At 44.8% G+C, this 14,045-nt stretch overlaps 1 long non-coding RNA gene across 2 annotated transcripts; it reads right to left on the bottom strand.

The window, feature by feature from the left end:
• Positions 1 to 304: 304 nt before the first annotated feature.
• On the bottom strand, positions 305 to 2,645 carry LOC109616706. Of its 2 annotated transcripts, none has more exons than XR_003782707.2 (3): positions 2,557 to 2,645; positions 2,125 to 2,228; positions 305 to 1,412 (listed from the first exon to the last, which is right to left on the bottom strand). It is a non-coding gene; the product is annotated as an uncharacterized LOC109616706 (long non-coding RNA). The 2 variants fall into 2 exon arrangements; XR_003782708.2 differs by lacking the exon at positions 2,557 to 2,645 and having other exon boundaries at positions 305 to 966; positions 1,019 to 1,412; positions 2,125 to 2,400.
• Between the last annotated feature and the right edge of the window lie 11,400 nt (positions 2,646 to 14,045).

Below are 14,045 nucleotides of genomic sequence, written 5' to 3'. Positions count from 1 at the left end.
AGGCCTGCCCGTGTTTTCTTTTCAGCCATCTTGACGCTGCTCTCAGACAAAGCCACAGTTTCATCGGAAGGCGTGTTATTTACCTGACCGTTGCAGTCAGTTTAAGTTTTTCCATTGTGTCTCTCTCACCTGCGTGTGTTTGCAGAGATCCCAAAGGTGTCTAAAGAACAAACCTGTATCTCCCTTCTCCAATTCACACGCGTCAAGCCAGGCGAATCAGTGGCAATCACCAAGGAAGATTTCAGCTGATGCGTCCTGGTGATTCTCATTTTAGATAAGGGTTCTTCGCTCTACCCTGGAGGCATGCAGGTTTTGACTGAAGAACCATGCTCACGTTGTATGTTTAGCATACCACAGTGTGAAATGGAAGAAATTACAGTTTGTCTACTTAGAGGGCAGCATGACTGGGAAAGAATATACTGGCACACAACTTCTAAGTCCTAGAGAGTGACCCAATTCGATGGCAGGTACCAGCTTGGGAGAGCAGGTATGTTCGAATTTACACAATCGCTGTGTTGATCAATTAGCTCAGCTCAAAATGTTGGCCTACTGCTCTCCAAGAACAGGGATGCCCCCCCCTCCCTTCAAATAAGTTTGTGACACAAAAGCCATCATTATGTTTGGGATATTCATGCTGAGTGTTCAAAGCCTGTCAGCATGAATCATTTCCAGATTGCATGGTAAAGCTCTCGCACTCGATCCAACTTTAATTTTTTTACTGTAAATGTATTTGCTGAGCAGTGAGCTGTGGAGCAGGGTTTTGTAGTGCTGTCTTCAGTGTCATTACCTCTGGATCATTGCTGAGCAGTGAGCTGTGGAGCAGGGTTTTGTAGTGCTGTCTTCAGTGTCATTACCTCTGGATCATTGCTGAGCAGTGGAGCAGGGTTTTGTAGTGCTGTCTTCAGTGTCATTACCTCTGGATCATTGCTGAGCAGGGTTTTGTAGTGCTGTCTTCAGTGTCATTACCTCTGGATCATTGCTGAGCAGGGTTTTGTAGTGCTGTCTTCAGTGTCATTACCTCTGGATCATTGCTGAGCAGTGGGCGGTGGAGCAGGGTTTTGTAGTGCTGTCTTCAGTGTCAATACCTCTGGATCATTGCTGAGCAGTCAGCGGTAGAGCAGGGTTTTGTAGTGCTGTCTTCAGTGTCATTACCTCTGGATCATTGCTGAGCAGTCAGCGGTAGAGCAGGGTTTTGTAGTGCTGTCTTCAGTGTCATTACCTCTGGATCACTGCTGAGCAGTGGAGCAGGGTTTTGTAGTGCTGTCTTCAGTGTCATTACCTCTGGATCATTGCTGAGCAGTCAGCGGTGGAGCAGGGTTTTCTGGTGCTGTCTTCAGTGTCATTACCTCTGGATCATTGCTGAGCAGGGTTTTGTAGTGCTGTCTTCAGTGTCATTACCTCTGGATCATGTGCTGCTTGCGACATTGATTTAAATATCAATATCTCAGGAAATTGAGGGAACATTAAGCACAAATGTTCTTAATGTTCCAATTAACCTTGTCTAGAAAATTCATATTGAATATTCAGGGAACAGAGGAACTATTGTTCTGTTAGACATAAGGGAATGGTCTCTTGGAAATCCATCAAGTCCTGTAATATGACTAGAAAACACCTAACAAAATGTTAGATAAGACTTAATGAGCCTGTTAATTGTTGAAAGTTTTTGTAAAAGTGTCAATACCACTGTATTCCAAATCTCACGATTCAAAATGGTGTGCTTTAAAAAAAAATACATGAAATAATTGGCATGTTTCATAACATCATAACAAGGAATCAGAAAGATTTCTGAAGTGTTTGTGTGTGCTGGACATAATTACTGTGGGCATGGCCGCATTCTAGACATTTCCCCTGAGGTTTGTTTGGTGCTCCTATGCTTATAATGTGGACAAGAGGAGACACACAGATGTTGATGCTCCACACCCCACACACTCATGCACAGGGCATGTTTACTGAAAACAGACCAGGGCCAACAGGCCAACCTCCAGAGGGCCTGACATCAAAGCGCTGACCCTCCTCTCTTCCTCCCACTATTTATTTGCTCTTATTTGCTCTTTCTGGCAAGTTTGTGCTTTTGCTAGGCCTTCCCTTAAACACCAACAATGGAATCACAATGTTGCCACGTACCTGGTTAAAGGTCCACTGAGACATGATGTAGGCTAACTACAGTAGACCGTGAAGGTGATGTCTAGCTTAGCCTGGTCGAGAACCAGGTTTCCCTAAACCGGAACCTTGGGGATGTTCCACGTTAGAAAACAGAAACATGAGCTGTTACAAGGTGTAAATCAGTGACGCCTCACAAGCAATGTCAAACCAATCCAATATCATTCTTGGGAGGAGCTTCGAAAGTGTGCATGTCGACCAAGAAATCATACATTTCAATGAAAGTATTTAAATCCAAGTCTATGGAGCCACATTAAGATCAAATTTATTGACTGTAAGAAAAGAAAAACGTAAATGAAATATTTCATAGTGTGAAAAAACTAAATTCAATCGTATGAAAAATATATATTCAATTCAATATTCAAGCGTGGAAAAAGTGTATGCTAAAATCATTACATAGATTTTTTTACCGCCCGATCTTAAAATGTCTTCGTTCAAACACGTTTTTTCCACGTTCGCTTCTTTTCACGATTACAATTCCTTCCCACCTTCGTTCGTCATGTTTTCTCAAAACCAAGTTTTGAGCCTCTATTGGCATGGAGGAGGGGCTTTATCTGCGCATTGAATTCTCGCACCCGATTAACCATGAATCACATTACAAGGTGAAAATCATAGCACTGCTTTCCCAATGCAATCTGTGGGGATACGTTTAAGAATTGTATAAATTAGGCTAAATGTGTACATTTAAACAGAATAATAAACAGTTCTTCACAGGTTGCATCGACGTCACTGTTGCCATGGTCACAGACACAGATTTGCTGAAAGTTTTACGTGTTCTGGAGGCACTATGTACCCCAACATAATATTCCCCCAGATTAAGGGTGACAGGAGCATATAAAAAACGGCAAACTCACGGCTCATCAGGCCTATCAGTGCACAGTCTATAGTGTGTGCTGTTTTTTTTTATTTTTATTAATAACTATCGATGTTAATTTTATATAAAGTTGTTCTTAAAGTAAAAAATTGTCTGTCATTGGGGTGGTAAAAAAAGTTTATACTTATTAACTGGATTTTTTTTGCTGTGATGTTTCCAAACCATTAGGCTTAGAACGAAGGGTAATTAGTAGCCCCTGTCTAACTTCAGTCACTTGAACACGTTAAACTTTCATCAATATTTGTCTGTAACCATGGCAACAGTGACGTGAATGAAACCTGGGAATAACAGTTTATTATTTTGTTTATATGGTATAAATGTACACATTTAGCCTAGTTTTTACAATTCTTAAAATTCTCTCCACGGGTTGCATTGGGAAAGCTGTGCATGGAAAGGCTATGATTTTCACCTTATAATGGTGTGATTCATGGCTAATTAGGTGCGAGAAATCAATGCCCAGATAAAGCACCGCCTCAAAACTTGGGCCCCGCCTCAAACAATTGTGGCTCAAAAATTGGGCCGTTTATCAATCCCCGTTTTTGTCCGTACTTGTGAACTCGTTTGACGTCATCTTTCATGGCCCAAGTACGGTTCCAATCCAAAGAACGAAAGTTACCAAGAACGCATAAAATGCCCGGATGTGCACTTGATCCGCCTCTTTTATCGACGATGCATGGGTTGGTTATTTGTTCAGCGAGAACACATCTGATATCCCAGAAGTCATTGCAATATGTCAGGAGAGCAGGAAAAACTCCACAACTGTAATACGTTTTAACTTTTCTTATTTCAGGTAAACGGTACCTGTAAATCAGCATCTGAAAAAAAATGATACGAGAAATGGGCATTGTAGTCACTAAACATTTGCTTATTTTATTTTAGAAACGGCTAATTTATAAATTTGCTCCGAGTTTTTAATCAGCTAGCTAACGTTATTCAGTGAGGTGGATAGGCTAGTTAACGTTAGCTAAGTTAAGCAATTACAGTACCGGTAGAGAGGGGCATCTGTTTTAGAATTGCAGTTGATTTTCATATACAAATGTCATATCACATGATTATGGCTAGTCTCCATACAACCTTCTGCCTTCCATATTCACATTAATATTTTATTCAGGCACTATGAGGAGGTTACAGCCCTCATGTGGAGCGGTATGGTGCAATAGCCAAGTACACATGCATCTCAATCCAGATAGGCATGTTCTCTGTCCTCGGGAACTTGCGAGACCATTCTCACAACGATGCTTGGCATGAAATTTCTTCTCAAGGACACAAGTACGTTCTTAGCATACTTGGAATTGATAAACAGCCTTGGTTTTGAGGAAACTTGATTAGAAAAAAGGTGAGAACAAATTGTAATCGTAAAAAGAAGCGAACGTGGGAAAAACGTGTTTGAACGAAGACATTTTAAAATTGGATGTGAAAATCCCTTTAATGATTTTAGCATACAGTTTTTGCACGCTTGAATCTATTTTTTTCATATGATTGAATTTAGTTTTTTCATATGTTTTTCTTTTCTTACAGTCAATACATTTGAGCTCAATCTGGCTCCATACAAGTCCCTTTTAGTTTGACTGACAACTCAAATGAGAAATCATCCTTGGCACCATCTTTCACTAAACTATACAGAAACCCTCCAGACCTCCGAGGCATGACAACAAAGTATTTCGGAGGAATGGCTACTCGACAACACTTCTCTGATCGTTTTCCGAGCAGTCCTTCATTGGCTACTTCAATCAATTCCACCTACAGTGGGGAGAACAAGTATTTGATACACTGCCGATTTTGCAGGTTTTCCTACTTACAAAGCATGTAGAGGTCTGTCATTTATATCGTGGGTACACTTCAACTGTGAGAGACGGAATCTAGAAAATCACATTGTATGATTTTTAAACAATTAATTTACATTTTATTGCATGACATAAGTATTTGGTCACCTACCAACCAGTAAGAATTCCTCTCACAGACCTGTTCATTTTTTCTTTAAGAAGCACTCCTGTTCTCCACTCATTACCTGTATTAACTGCACCTGTTTGTACTTGTTACCTGTATAAAAGACACCTGTCCACACACTCATTCAAACAGACTCCAACCTCTCCACAATGGCCAAGACCAGAGAGCTGTGTAAGGACATCAGGGATAAAATTGTAGACCTGCACAAGGCTGGGATGGGCTACAGGACAATAGGCAAGCAGCTTGGTGAGAAGGCAACAACTGTTGGCGAAATTATTAGAAAATGGAAGAAGTTCAAGATGACGGTCAATCTCCCTCGGTCTGGGGCTCTGTGCAAGATCTCACCTCGTGGGGCATCAATGATCATGAGGAAGGTGAGGGATCAGCCCAGAACTACACGGCAGGACCTGGTCAATATCCTGAAGAGAGCTAGGACCACAGTGTCAAAGAAAACCTTTAGTAACACACAGCCGTCATAGATTAAAATCCTGCAGCGCACGCAAGGTCCCGCTGCTCAAGCCAGTGCATGCCCAGGCCCGTCTGAAGTTTGCCAGTGACCATCTGGATGATCCAGAGGAGGAATGGGAGAAGGTCATGTGGTCTGATGAGACAAAAATAGAGCATTTTGGTCTAAACTCCACTCGCCGTGTTTGGAGGAAGACCCCAAGAACACCGTCCCAACTGTGAAGCATGGAGGTGGAAACATCATTCTTTGGGGATGCTTTTCTGCAAAGGGGACAGGACGACTGCACTGTATTGAGGGGAGGATGGAAGGGGCCATGTATTGCAAGATCTTGGCCAACAACCTCCTTCCCTCAGTAAGAGCATTGAAGATGGGTCGTGGCTGGCTCTTCCAGCATGACAACGACCCGAAACACACAGCCAGGGCAACTAAGGAGTGGCTCCGTAAGAAGCATCTCAAGGTCCTGGAGTGGCCTAGGCAGTCTCCTGACCTGAACCCAATAGAAAATCTTTGGAGGGAGCTGAAAGTCCGTATTGCCCAGCGACAGCCCCAAAACCTGAAGGATCTGGAGAAGGTCTGTATGGAGGAGTGGGACAAAATCCCTGCTGCAGTGTGTGCAAACCTGGTCATGAACTACAGGAAATGTGTGATCTCAGTAATTGCAAACAAAGGTTTATGTACCAAATATTAAGTTCTGCTTTTCTGATGTATCAAATACTTGTCATGCAATAAAATGCTAATTAATTACTTAAAAATCATACAATGTGATTTTCTAGGTTTTTGTTTTAGATTCCGTCACTCACAGTTAAAGAGTGCCTATGATAAAAATGACAGACCTCTACATGCTTTGTAAGTGGGAAAACCTGCTAAATCGGCAGTGTATCAAATACTTGTTCTCCCCACTGTATGTGTCGGCCATGTTCTAGGCAGGCTGCCGGTGCATTGAAGCCAGAGGCTCCCGAGTCGAGGCGTGATTGGCGATAATTAGAAGCAGATGGTTAATGAGGCCGGCAGACTAATGAACACAACACGCTCTTGTTTACTCAGCTTGGTGACGACAGATTGGGTAAACAAAGCCACGGCTGCCTGGAATGCCAACGCTAGCAGGAGGGACAGCCGGTGCCTGCTGGAGGAATGAAGGCAGCGAAGATGTATGTGCTGAAATACACTAGATATGCCATCCAGCTCATACACGGTTACGGGACAAAGGTTGCTCCACAGGGTAGTTTCCTCAGTTGGATTGTACCAAACGCAGCGGGATTAATTAGTCGTTAAATTGCCTAGCAAGATTCACTGAAGACTGCTCTGGGTTCAATGAGGTTCAGATTTTCTCTGGGTGTGTTTATTTACCAGACCTGAGTTTGTTTGCCCTCTTGTTTGTTCAGTCACTGAACTCTACTGTTTGTTTCTGCTACCTCAATGTTGGTTCGACTGGTCAGCCTCACTTCTCACCATGCACTCAGTTTTCTCAACAGTCAGCTTTTTTCCAAATCCGGTCCCGTCAGCCCTGAGGGGGTGCAGTTTTGGATGCACTAAACAGAGGATTTGACTAACCAGGGCTCTAAGTCGATTAAATCCTTCTTTTGGTGCTAAACAAAACACCATGTGCAACCTTTAGGGCTGATTTTGCAATAGCGTGATGAATCAAGATTACTGTTTTAGGGTAAATTGCAGGCATTTTTAAAGGAGTCGAAACTTGCTCCAAATAACTTTTCCATGGGATGACCTGCAACTGAATAACATTTGTCATGAACATCTCAAGTTGAGGGTGTGTCCAAGCCATCACAGTCTTTCTGATCCCCACCTGTCATGGACAGTACCTCCATTGACCCACAAACATTCCCTGCAGAAGGCTCTGGTGAAGTCAGCCCTTCTATTTCACCTGGCAAGGTAAAATATGTCATTGCTAGGCGACCTTCTGACCTGTATGCTGGAATGCCAGTGATTGACATGGCCATGATGTCAGTTCCTTCAGCATGTGAAGAATCTAGCCCTTTTCTCTCTTTTCAATATTAAGGGTTCTATTGGAATGTTTACATTGCCATTGGAAGTGACACAAAACATTCACTTACAATGAATATAATTGACCTCAGTAATTATCGGGATGTGAATGATTTCTGGATAAAAAAATTTAGTGTGTCTTTATTCTCCAAAATCTGGCTTTTTAATCAAACAGTTACAATTGGGTAAATTTATGGATTTCTTTACATTTCGGTTTTACCAGCTAGAATTAACAACCCAAAAAATGTAAGCACTGGTGAGCTTGGCAATTATAAACGGCATGGTGGGCCAAGGACAGCATCTGGAGTGGGTGACTGAAAAATGCACACATAGAATAAAAACCAAAATAACTTGGTTGATATGGAAATGTATGTCTGTCAGTGAAACATGGGGGAGGGGTGTTATGGCTTGGGCATGTATGTCTGTCAGTGAAACATGGGGGAGGGGTGTTATGGCTTGGGCATGTATGTCTGTCAGTGAAACATGGGGGAGGGGTGTTATGGCTTGGGCATGTATGTCTGTCAGTGAAACATGGGGGGGAGGGGTGTTATGGCTTGGGCATGTATGTCTGCCAGTGGAACATGGGGGAGGGGTGTTATGGCTTGGGCATGTATGTCTGCAAGTGAAAGATGGTGGAGGGGTGTTATGGCTTGGGCATGTATGTCTGCTAGTGGAACATGGGGGAGGGGTGTTTTTACTGTGGCCTGTATGTCTGCCAGTGGAACATGGGGGGGAGGGGTGTTATGGCTTGGGCATGTATGTCTGCAAGTGAAAGATGGTGGAGGGGTGTTATGGCTTGGGCATGTATGTCTGTCAGTGAAACATGGGGGGGAGGGGTGTTATGGCTTGGGCATGTATGTCTGCCAGTGGAACATGGGGGAGGGGTGTTATGGCTTGGGCATGTATGTCTGCAAGTGAAAGATGGTGGAGGGGTGTTATGGCTTGGGCATGTATGTCTGCTAGTGGAACATGGGGGAGGGGTGTTTTTACTGTGGCCTGTATGTCTGCCAGTGGAACATGGGGGGGAGGGGTGTTATGGCTTGGGCATGTATGTCTGCAAGTGAAAGATGGTGGAGGGGTGTTATGGCTTGGGCATGTATGTCTGCAAGTGAAACATGGTGGAGTGGTGTTATGGCTTGGGCATATATGTCTGCAAGTGAAACATGGGGGAGGGGTGTTATGGCTTGGGCATGTATGTCTGTCAGTGAAACATGGGGGAGGGGTGTTATGGCTTGGGCATGTATGCCTGTCAGTGAAACATGGGGGGGAGGGGTGTTATGGCTTGGGCATGTATGTCTGCCAGTGGATCATGGGGGAGGGGTGTTATGGCTTGGGCATGTATGTCTGCAAGTGAAAGATGGTGGAGGGGTGTTATGGCTTGGGCATGTATGTCTGCTAGTGGAACATGGGGGAGGGGTGTTTTTACTGTGGCCTGTATGTCTGCAAGTGAAACATGGTGGAGTATTGTTATGGCTTGGGCATATATGTCTGCAAGTGAAACATGGTTGAGGGGTGTTATGACATGGGCATGTATGTCTGTCAGTGAAACATGGGGGAGGGGTGTTATGGCTTGGGCATGTATGTCTGTCAGTGAAACATGGGGGAGGGGGTGTTATGGCTTGGGCATGTATGTATATCAGTGAAACATGGGGGAGGGGTGTTATGACTTGGGCGTGTATGTCTGCAAGTGAAAGATGATGGAGGGGTGTTATGGCTTGGGCATGTATGTCTGTCAGTGAAACATGGGGGAGGGGTGTTATGGCTTGGGCATGTATGTCTGTCAGTGAAACATGGTGGAGGGGTGTTATGGCTTGGGCATGTATGTCTGCAAGTGAAAGATGGTGGAGGGGTCTTATGGCTGTGGCCTGTATGAGCATCACCCAGCATCTGGTGAGATAAATCTCAGGCGTGATTTTATGTGGCCATTTTAATTGTGGTATGGGGACTATGTTTGAAGCATGTTATTTCTAAATGATGACACCAACAATGACAGGAATGCCTTCAGTTGTAAAAAATGCTGTACTATCCCGTTACTTATAAAGGGCATTGGAAATATGTATTATACCTAGGTTTCAAAAAGCTGAAGCCAACTGAAAAACGGATTTCATTATGTGTAGGGTTGTAACAATGTTCAAATACACTCTCGCTCTTTTTCTCACCTTTTCTCTCTTTTGAAAGGACATTGGTAATAAAGTGAGGGCATTGCATACAAGGGCAAAGTGAGACCGGTTGGCCTTGCCTCCCACAGAATTCCTGTCCTGCTTAAAGAAGGCGTTGTCTGTTGGGTTTTGGTTGATATGTAACCCGTGTTGGACGTTATTCCCTGTGTAAAGCACTAGTCAGAGCTATCTATCGGCGCCAGTCAGCGTGTGTGGGTCTGACCTCTGGTTATGCTACATGCAAGTAATGTTTAAAACTGAACATAAAGACTTCAACAGCCTCCTTCTTGGTTGATTTACTTACCAGTATTATGCTTTGGCTGACAGTTAGCTCATGATTCTATGTCTCTGGACTGACTTTTGTTTTGTTTCTGAATTGCCCTTGCCCCCACCCCCGAAAAATTATCACAATTCCCGCCGCCTATGTAGTTTCCTGCAAGTGACCTCATTATGGCGGTCGTTAATCCTTCCAGAACTTTCCTTGTCGTTCTTGCTGCCCTAAGTCTCCTGAAAGGGTTCTCAGCAGCTGCACCGTGTTCTCACCCATTACCGGGGGGAGTTTCTTTCTGTAATCTCTCTCTCGTTCTGTAATAAGGGAATTACTGCTCTTTTTTGTTACTGATCAATATGCCCCACCTGACCAGTCAGATGGTTTGACTGTATTCTTACGTGGCTGAATAGCTCTAAAATATCAGCTTTCGACAATCCAATGGAAGGCCTGATTCACTCCTATTGAATCTCAAGCTGTCACCCTTATAAGCAGTGTGGCGTCCGGAAAGTTGAAGAACATCGCACAAAACGATTCCATTCAACTTCCAGGTGCCAGCTGCGGATCATCTTACTTAAGTCCCACCACCGTGGTTAATAGTGGATGAGCGAGGAAGCTGATCCATGAACAACTGTCGAGGGGCAGATTTTGTCGCCACCTACTTCCCCACCCTTCACTGTTCACCTGCTGGCTTAGCTAACCCGCTCCTCTAAGCTCTAATGATACCTGTTAGCCTTGGCCTGCTCTCGCTGCTGTTTCCCCGAATGCGAGAGGTCTGCTTGAACCCAACCTATTGAAGCTGCCACTCCGATCTTAAATGTAGCTCCTGGGAAAGAGCCTTGCGTCACCCCTAGTGTTTGCATTGAGGGATTGGGCAACCCAGCCCCCCCACCCCCCTGCACTCACTTTGACACCAGGGCCCATTTTGTTTTCTCAAAAGTAAACTGGATCTGATTGATAGGATTAAATGCACAGATATAGAATGAAAACAACAGGGTGCCCGTTCAAGTCAATCATTTGGACGCTCCATTCAAACTCCTCACATGCATGTAATCCTATACGAGGTGAAATCTAAATCACCTGTAGGTTTTTATCTGGACACACGGGAGATGTTGACCTCCTGACAAATGCTAACTCCCCTTCATCACCCTGTTAACTCAGTCACCGTGTCTCAGCCGCCCAGCTGACCCGCCCTTCATTCTGTTAGATGGCCACTGCCAACCCTGCCCTCCTGAGTGGGAGCAGATGCACCTGTCGGTCAGGCACCGCCCTGTCCCTCTCTGATGGGAGCCGGTGCCTGCTCAGGTGATCGGGGGGGGGGGGTGATCACGGGCACGGTGCGCCCTGGCAACCTCCTTCGACATCTGCCAGCCAGGTGACACTTGCCTCCCCCATCCTCCCTCCCTCTCCCCATTTTACTTCCCACGCGGTGTTAAGGGGGGCTGTAAACTGAACGTGGGGGTGAAAAAGATCAGGACATTCCACTTCCAGCCCGTCTCACACCCAGCCCGTCTTTAGCAATCAGCAGCTGGTTCTCTCGCTCTCCTCTCTTTCTTTTTCCTCTTCTCTTTTTCCCCCTCCTCGCTCTGTCCTTTCTCTTGTTCTGTCTCCCTCTCTGTAACAGACAACTGTATATTGGCATGGGGAACCTTTACTTTGCGCGCTTAACACCAAGGTAACTGTTTTAGTTGACAGTGCACGAACATTAGCTACATTATATTTACTCAAATGCCCTTCTCAGTGATAAACCATTCTCTTATAAACCCACAAGAAAACTTTAAAACTCTAAAAGTTTGTCTCGTACTTTGACCGAGCGCACTTCAGAAAAACGCTCCATTCCGTAAGCGCAATCACATGAAATGAAAAGAATTCTGCAAACTCCCTGCTTCGTGTTCACCACTGTTAACCCTCCGGTAACAAATTAACTCGTGGCCAAGGTGCGGAATGTATTCTTCATCAGCGGAAGCGTTCAGCCTGCCCCGTGCCGCCCAAACTCTCCTGCTCATTAGACTCCGAAAGGAGGACGATTTGCATACAGGTGAGAAGAAGAAAGCCGACGAGGCAGGTCTTGATAAATGGAATAGGGAACGAGAGGGGTGACGATTGTGGAGCTAGAAGCAAAGGTGTTTGTTCTGGGGACCGAATGAGCGGGACCCCCCCCACCCCCCTCAGAAAGGTTTAGGTCAACATTGGCATTTAGAGAGAGAAGCCAGCTGCTGTGTTCTCTGCTCTCTGTAGGAGGCAAGCCAGCCATTCGTCTCTGTCAAGAGCATAGCTGCTATGGGGAACTTCCGAAACGGAATGAGAGGGACCTCAGGCCACTGCTAGGTGGCAGTAGTCCCCCTATATGCAACAGGTGGTGAATTCTATGAAGCTGCCCCCCCCCACCCTCATTTTTTTATATAAAGGCTAAACAAAGAGGTTGTGCTTTATGGATGTTTCAAAGACACACATGAAATAAGCATACAAGTGATTACAGTTTTATCAGGCGTGGTGGGCAAACATGAAAACAGCCCATGTCCTCGTTGTTAAACACAGTTGACTGTACAGTCAGGCTGTTTTTGTATATATAAAATTAGATTAAAATTGTAATTTGAAGGAGCTTGGACGTGTCCTGTTCTGTATTGCCACGGTGAGGTCAGCATGTGATGTCCATTATGGCACTGCTCTTGTATAGCCAAACATGAACAGACTATTGCTCTTCCCAATGTTGTTTCCGATTTCTCGTTCGCTGATACTGGCAGTTTTGCCTTGCGGTTGGAGTCCCGTTGATTGACCCCTCCTTTAGATATGAAACATATCTACCTCTCTGTAAAGGCCTACTGTTCACATTCGTGTGTCTGCTTCAAGATCAGGGGAAACCATCTCCCGTGGTGCGGGGCAGAGTTGTTCTTAGTTGCGGTGAATGTGAGAAGGGTCACTGATGTGGCATCTTAAGTTTCCTGGTAATCGTTCTTGAAGGAAGTGTTCCGAGTTTCCCACAGAGACGGGACAATGAGTCTAGTCTTGGTTAGTGGAACGCAGCTACCTGCCACCCCTCTCCCTCACCCCTCACCTCTCTCCCTCCCAATCTCTCAAAGCCTTCTCAATTGAAAGGGAGCCTACATATTTTCATAGATCAAGTCTCTTCGCAGAGGGCACGAAATGGATACTGCTCGAATGGAACTGATTAAATGGGCTTTAATAGATCGACAACTGTACCGTGAAGAAGTCCGAAGCTGGACGTTTTCTTAGTGGCGTTTTTCACGCCGGTCAGTTTGGTTATGGTCATGGCGGCGGCTTGCCTGGAGGTTAGAGCAGTAGGCCGGTAATGGAAAGTTTGCCAGTTGAAATCCCAAAACCTGTAGATTGGCCTGTGAGCGAGACATTCAACCCTAAAGGGCCAGTTTCGCAATTAAGATTTCCATTGAGCTTGATTTGTTTTTGTCCTTTTAGTCATTGTTTTAGTCCTGTGTCCCCAGAACCAGCCCTAATTGCCATCAGTGTTGCTGTCAATAAAGGTTGATACCTGGCTGAGACAGTCCATTGAAATATGCAGAAACACCCAATATTATCCATGTGTGGAATAGGACAAATTATCACACACCAGTTACAGGTAGTGGAATCAGGTGTTAGAAAACATGGTGTCGTAGTATGCAATGTCGTTCTGGCACAATTCTGCGCCTAACCAAGATCCTCAAGGAAATGGATGTGTTGCAGCAGGCTTCCTGCACACATTTTACTGGTATGTTTATTTGGCATGTTAGCTGAGCATCCTGTGGAAAGATTAGTCTCTGCTTAAAGCTCATGCAAACACTAGTAAAAAGTTTAAGCAGTTTAGATGCGCTCCAAAAGAAACGGTCTCAGTTTCAACATAACTACCTAAGCTCATCGCAGTGCCGTGTTGTGACTAGCTGAGATGCTGATCCCCAAAGGTCGCAAGGTCAACATTCAGGGGTCAAATTAGGGAACGCCATATAACGAGGCTGATGTGATAAACGTGCGCTCCCAATCAACATCCGTTCTCCATTCTCAGAGCCTGAACTGTGAGCTGTCAGTGGAAACCATCTGTTTGACTCAAAAAAGTGTAAGTTTATGAAAGTCAAGGCTGGATTCAGAAGATTGGTTGGAGACAGGGAGGTGAGGAAGAGACATCCTCTCATGGACCTCTGATATAACATGGCTGCCAAGGCC

This window comes from Esox lucius, chromosome 2, assembly GCF_011004845.1.
Source record: "Esox lucius isolate fEsoLuc1 chromosome 2, fEsoLuc1.pri, whole genome shotgun sequence".
Taxonomy (NCBI): domain Eukaryota; kingdom Metazoa; phylum Chordata; class Actinopteri; order Esociformes; family Esocidae; genus Esox; species Esox lucius.
Note: the sequence above shows the minus strand (reverse complement) of the source record. Positions and strands in the feature narration are given on the sequence as shown.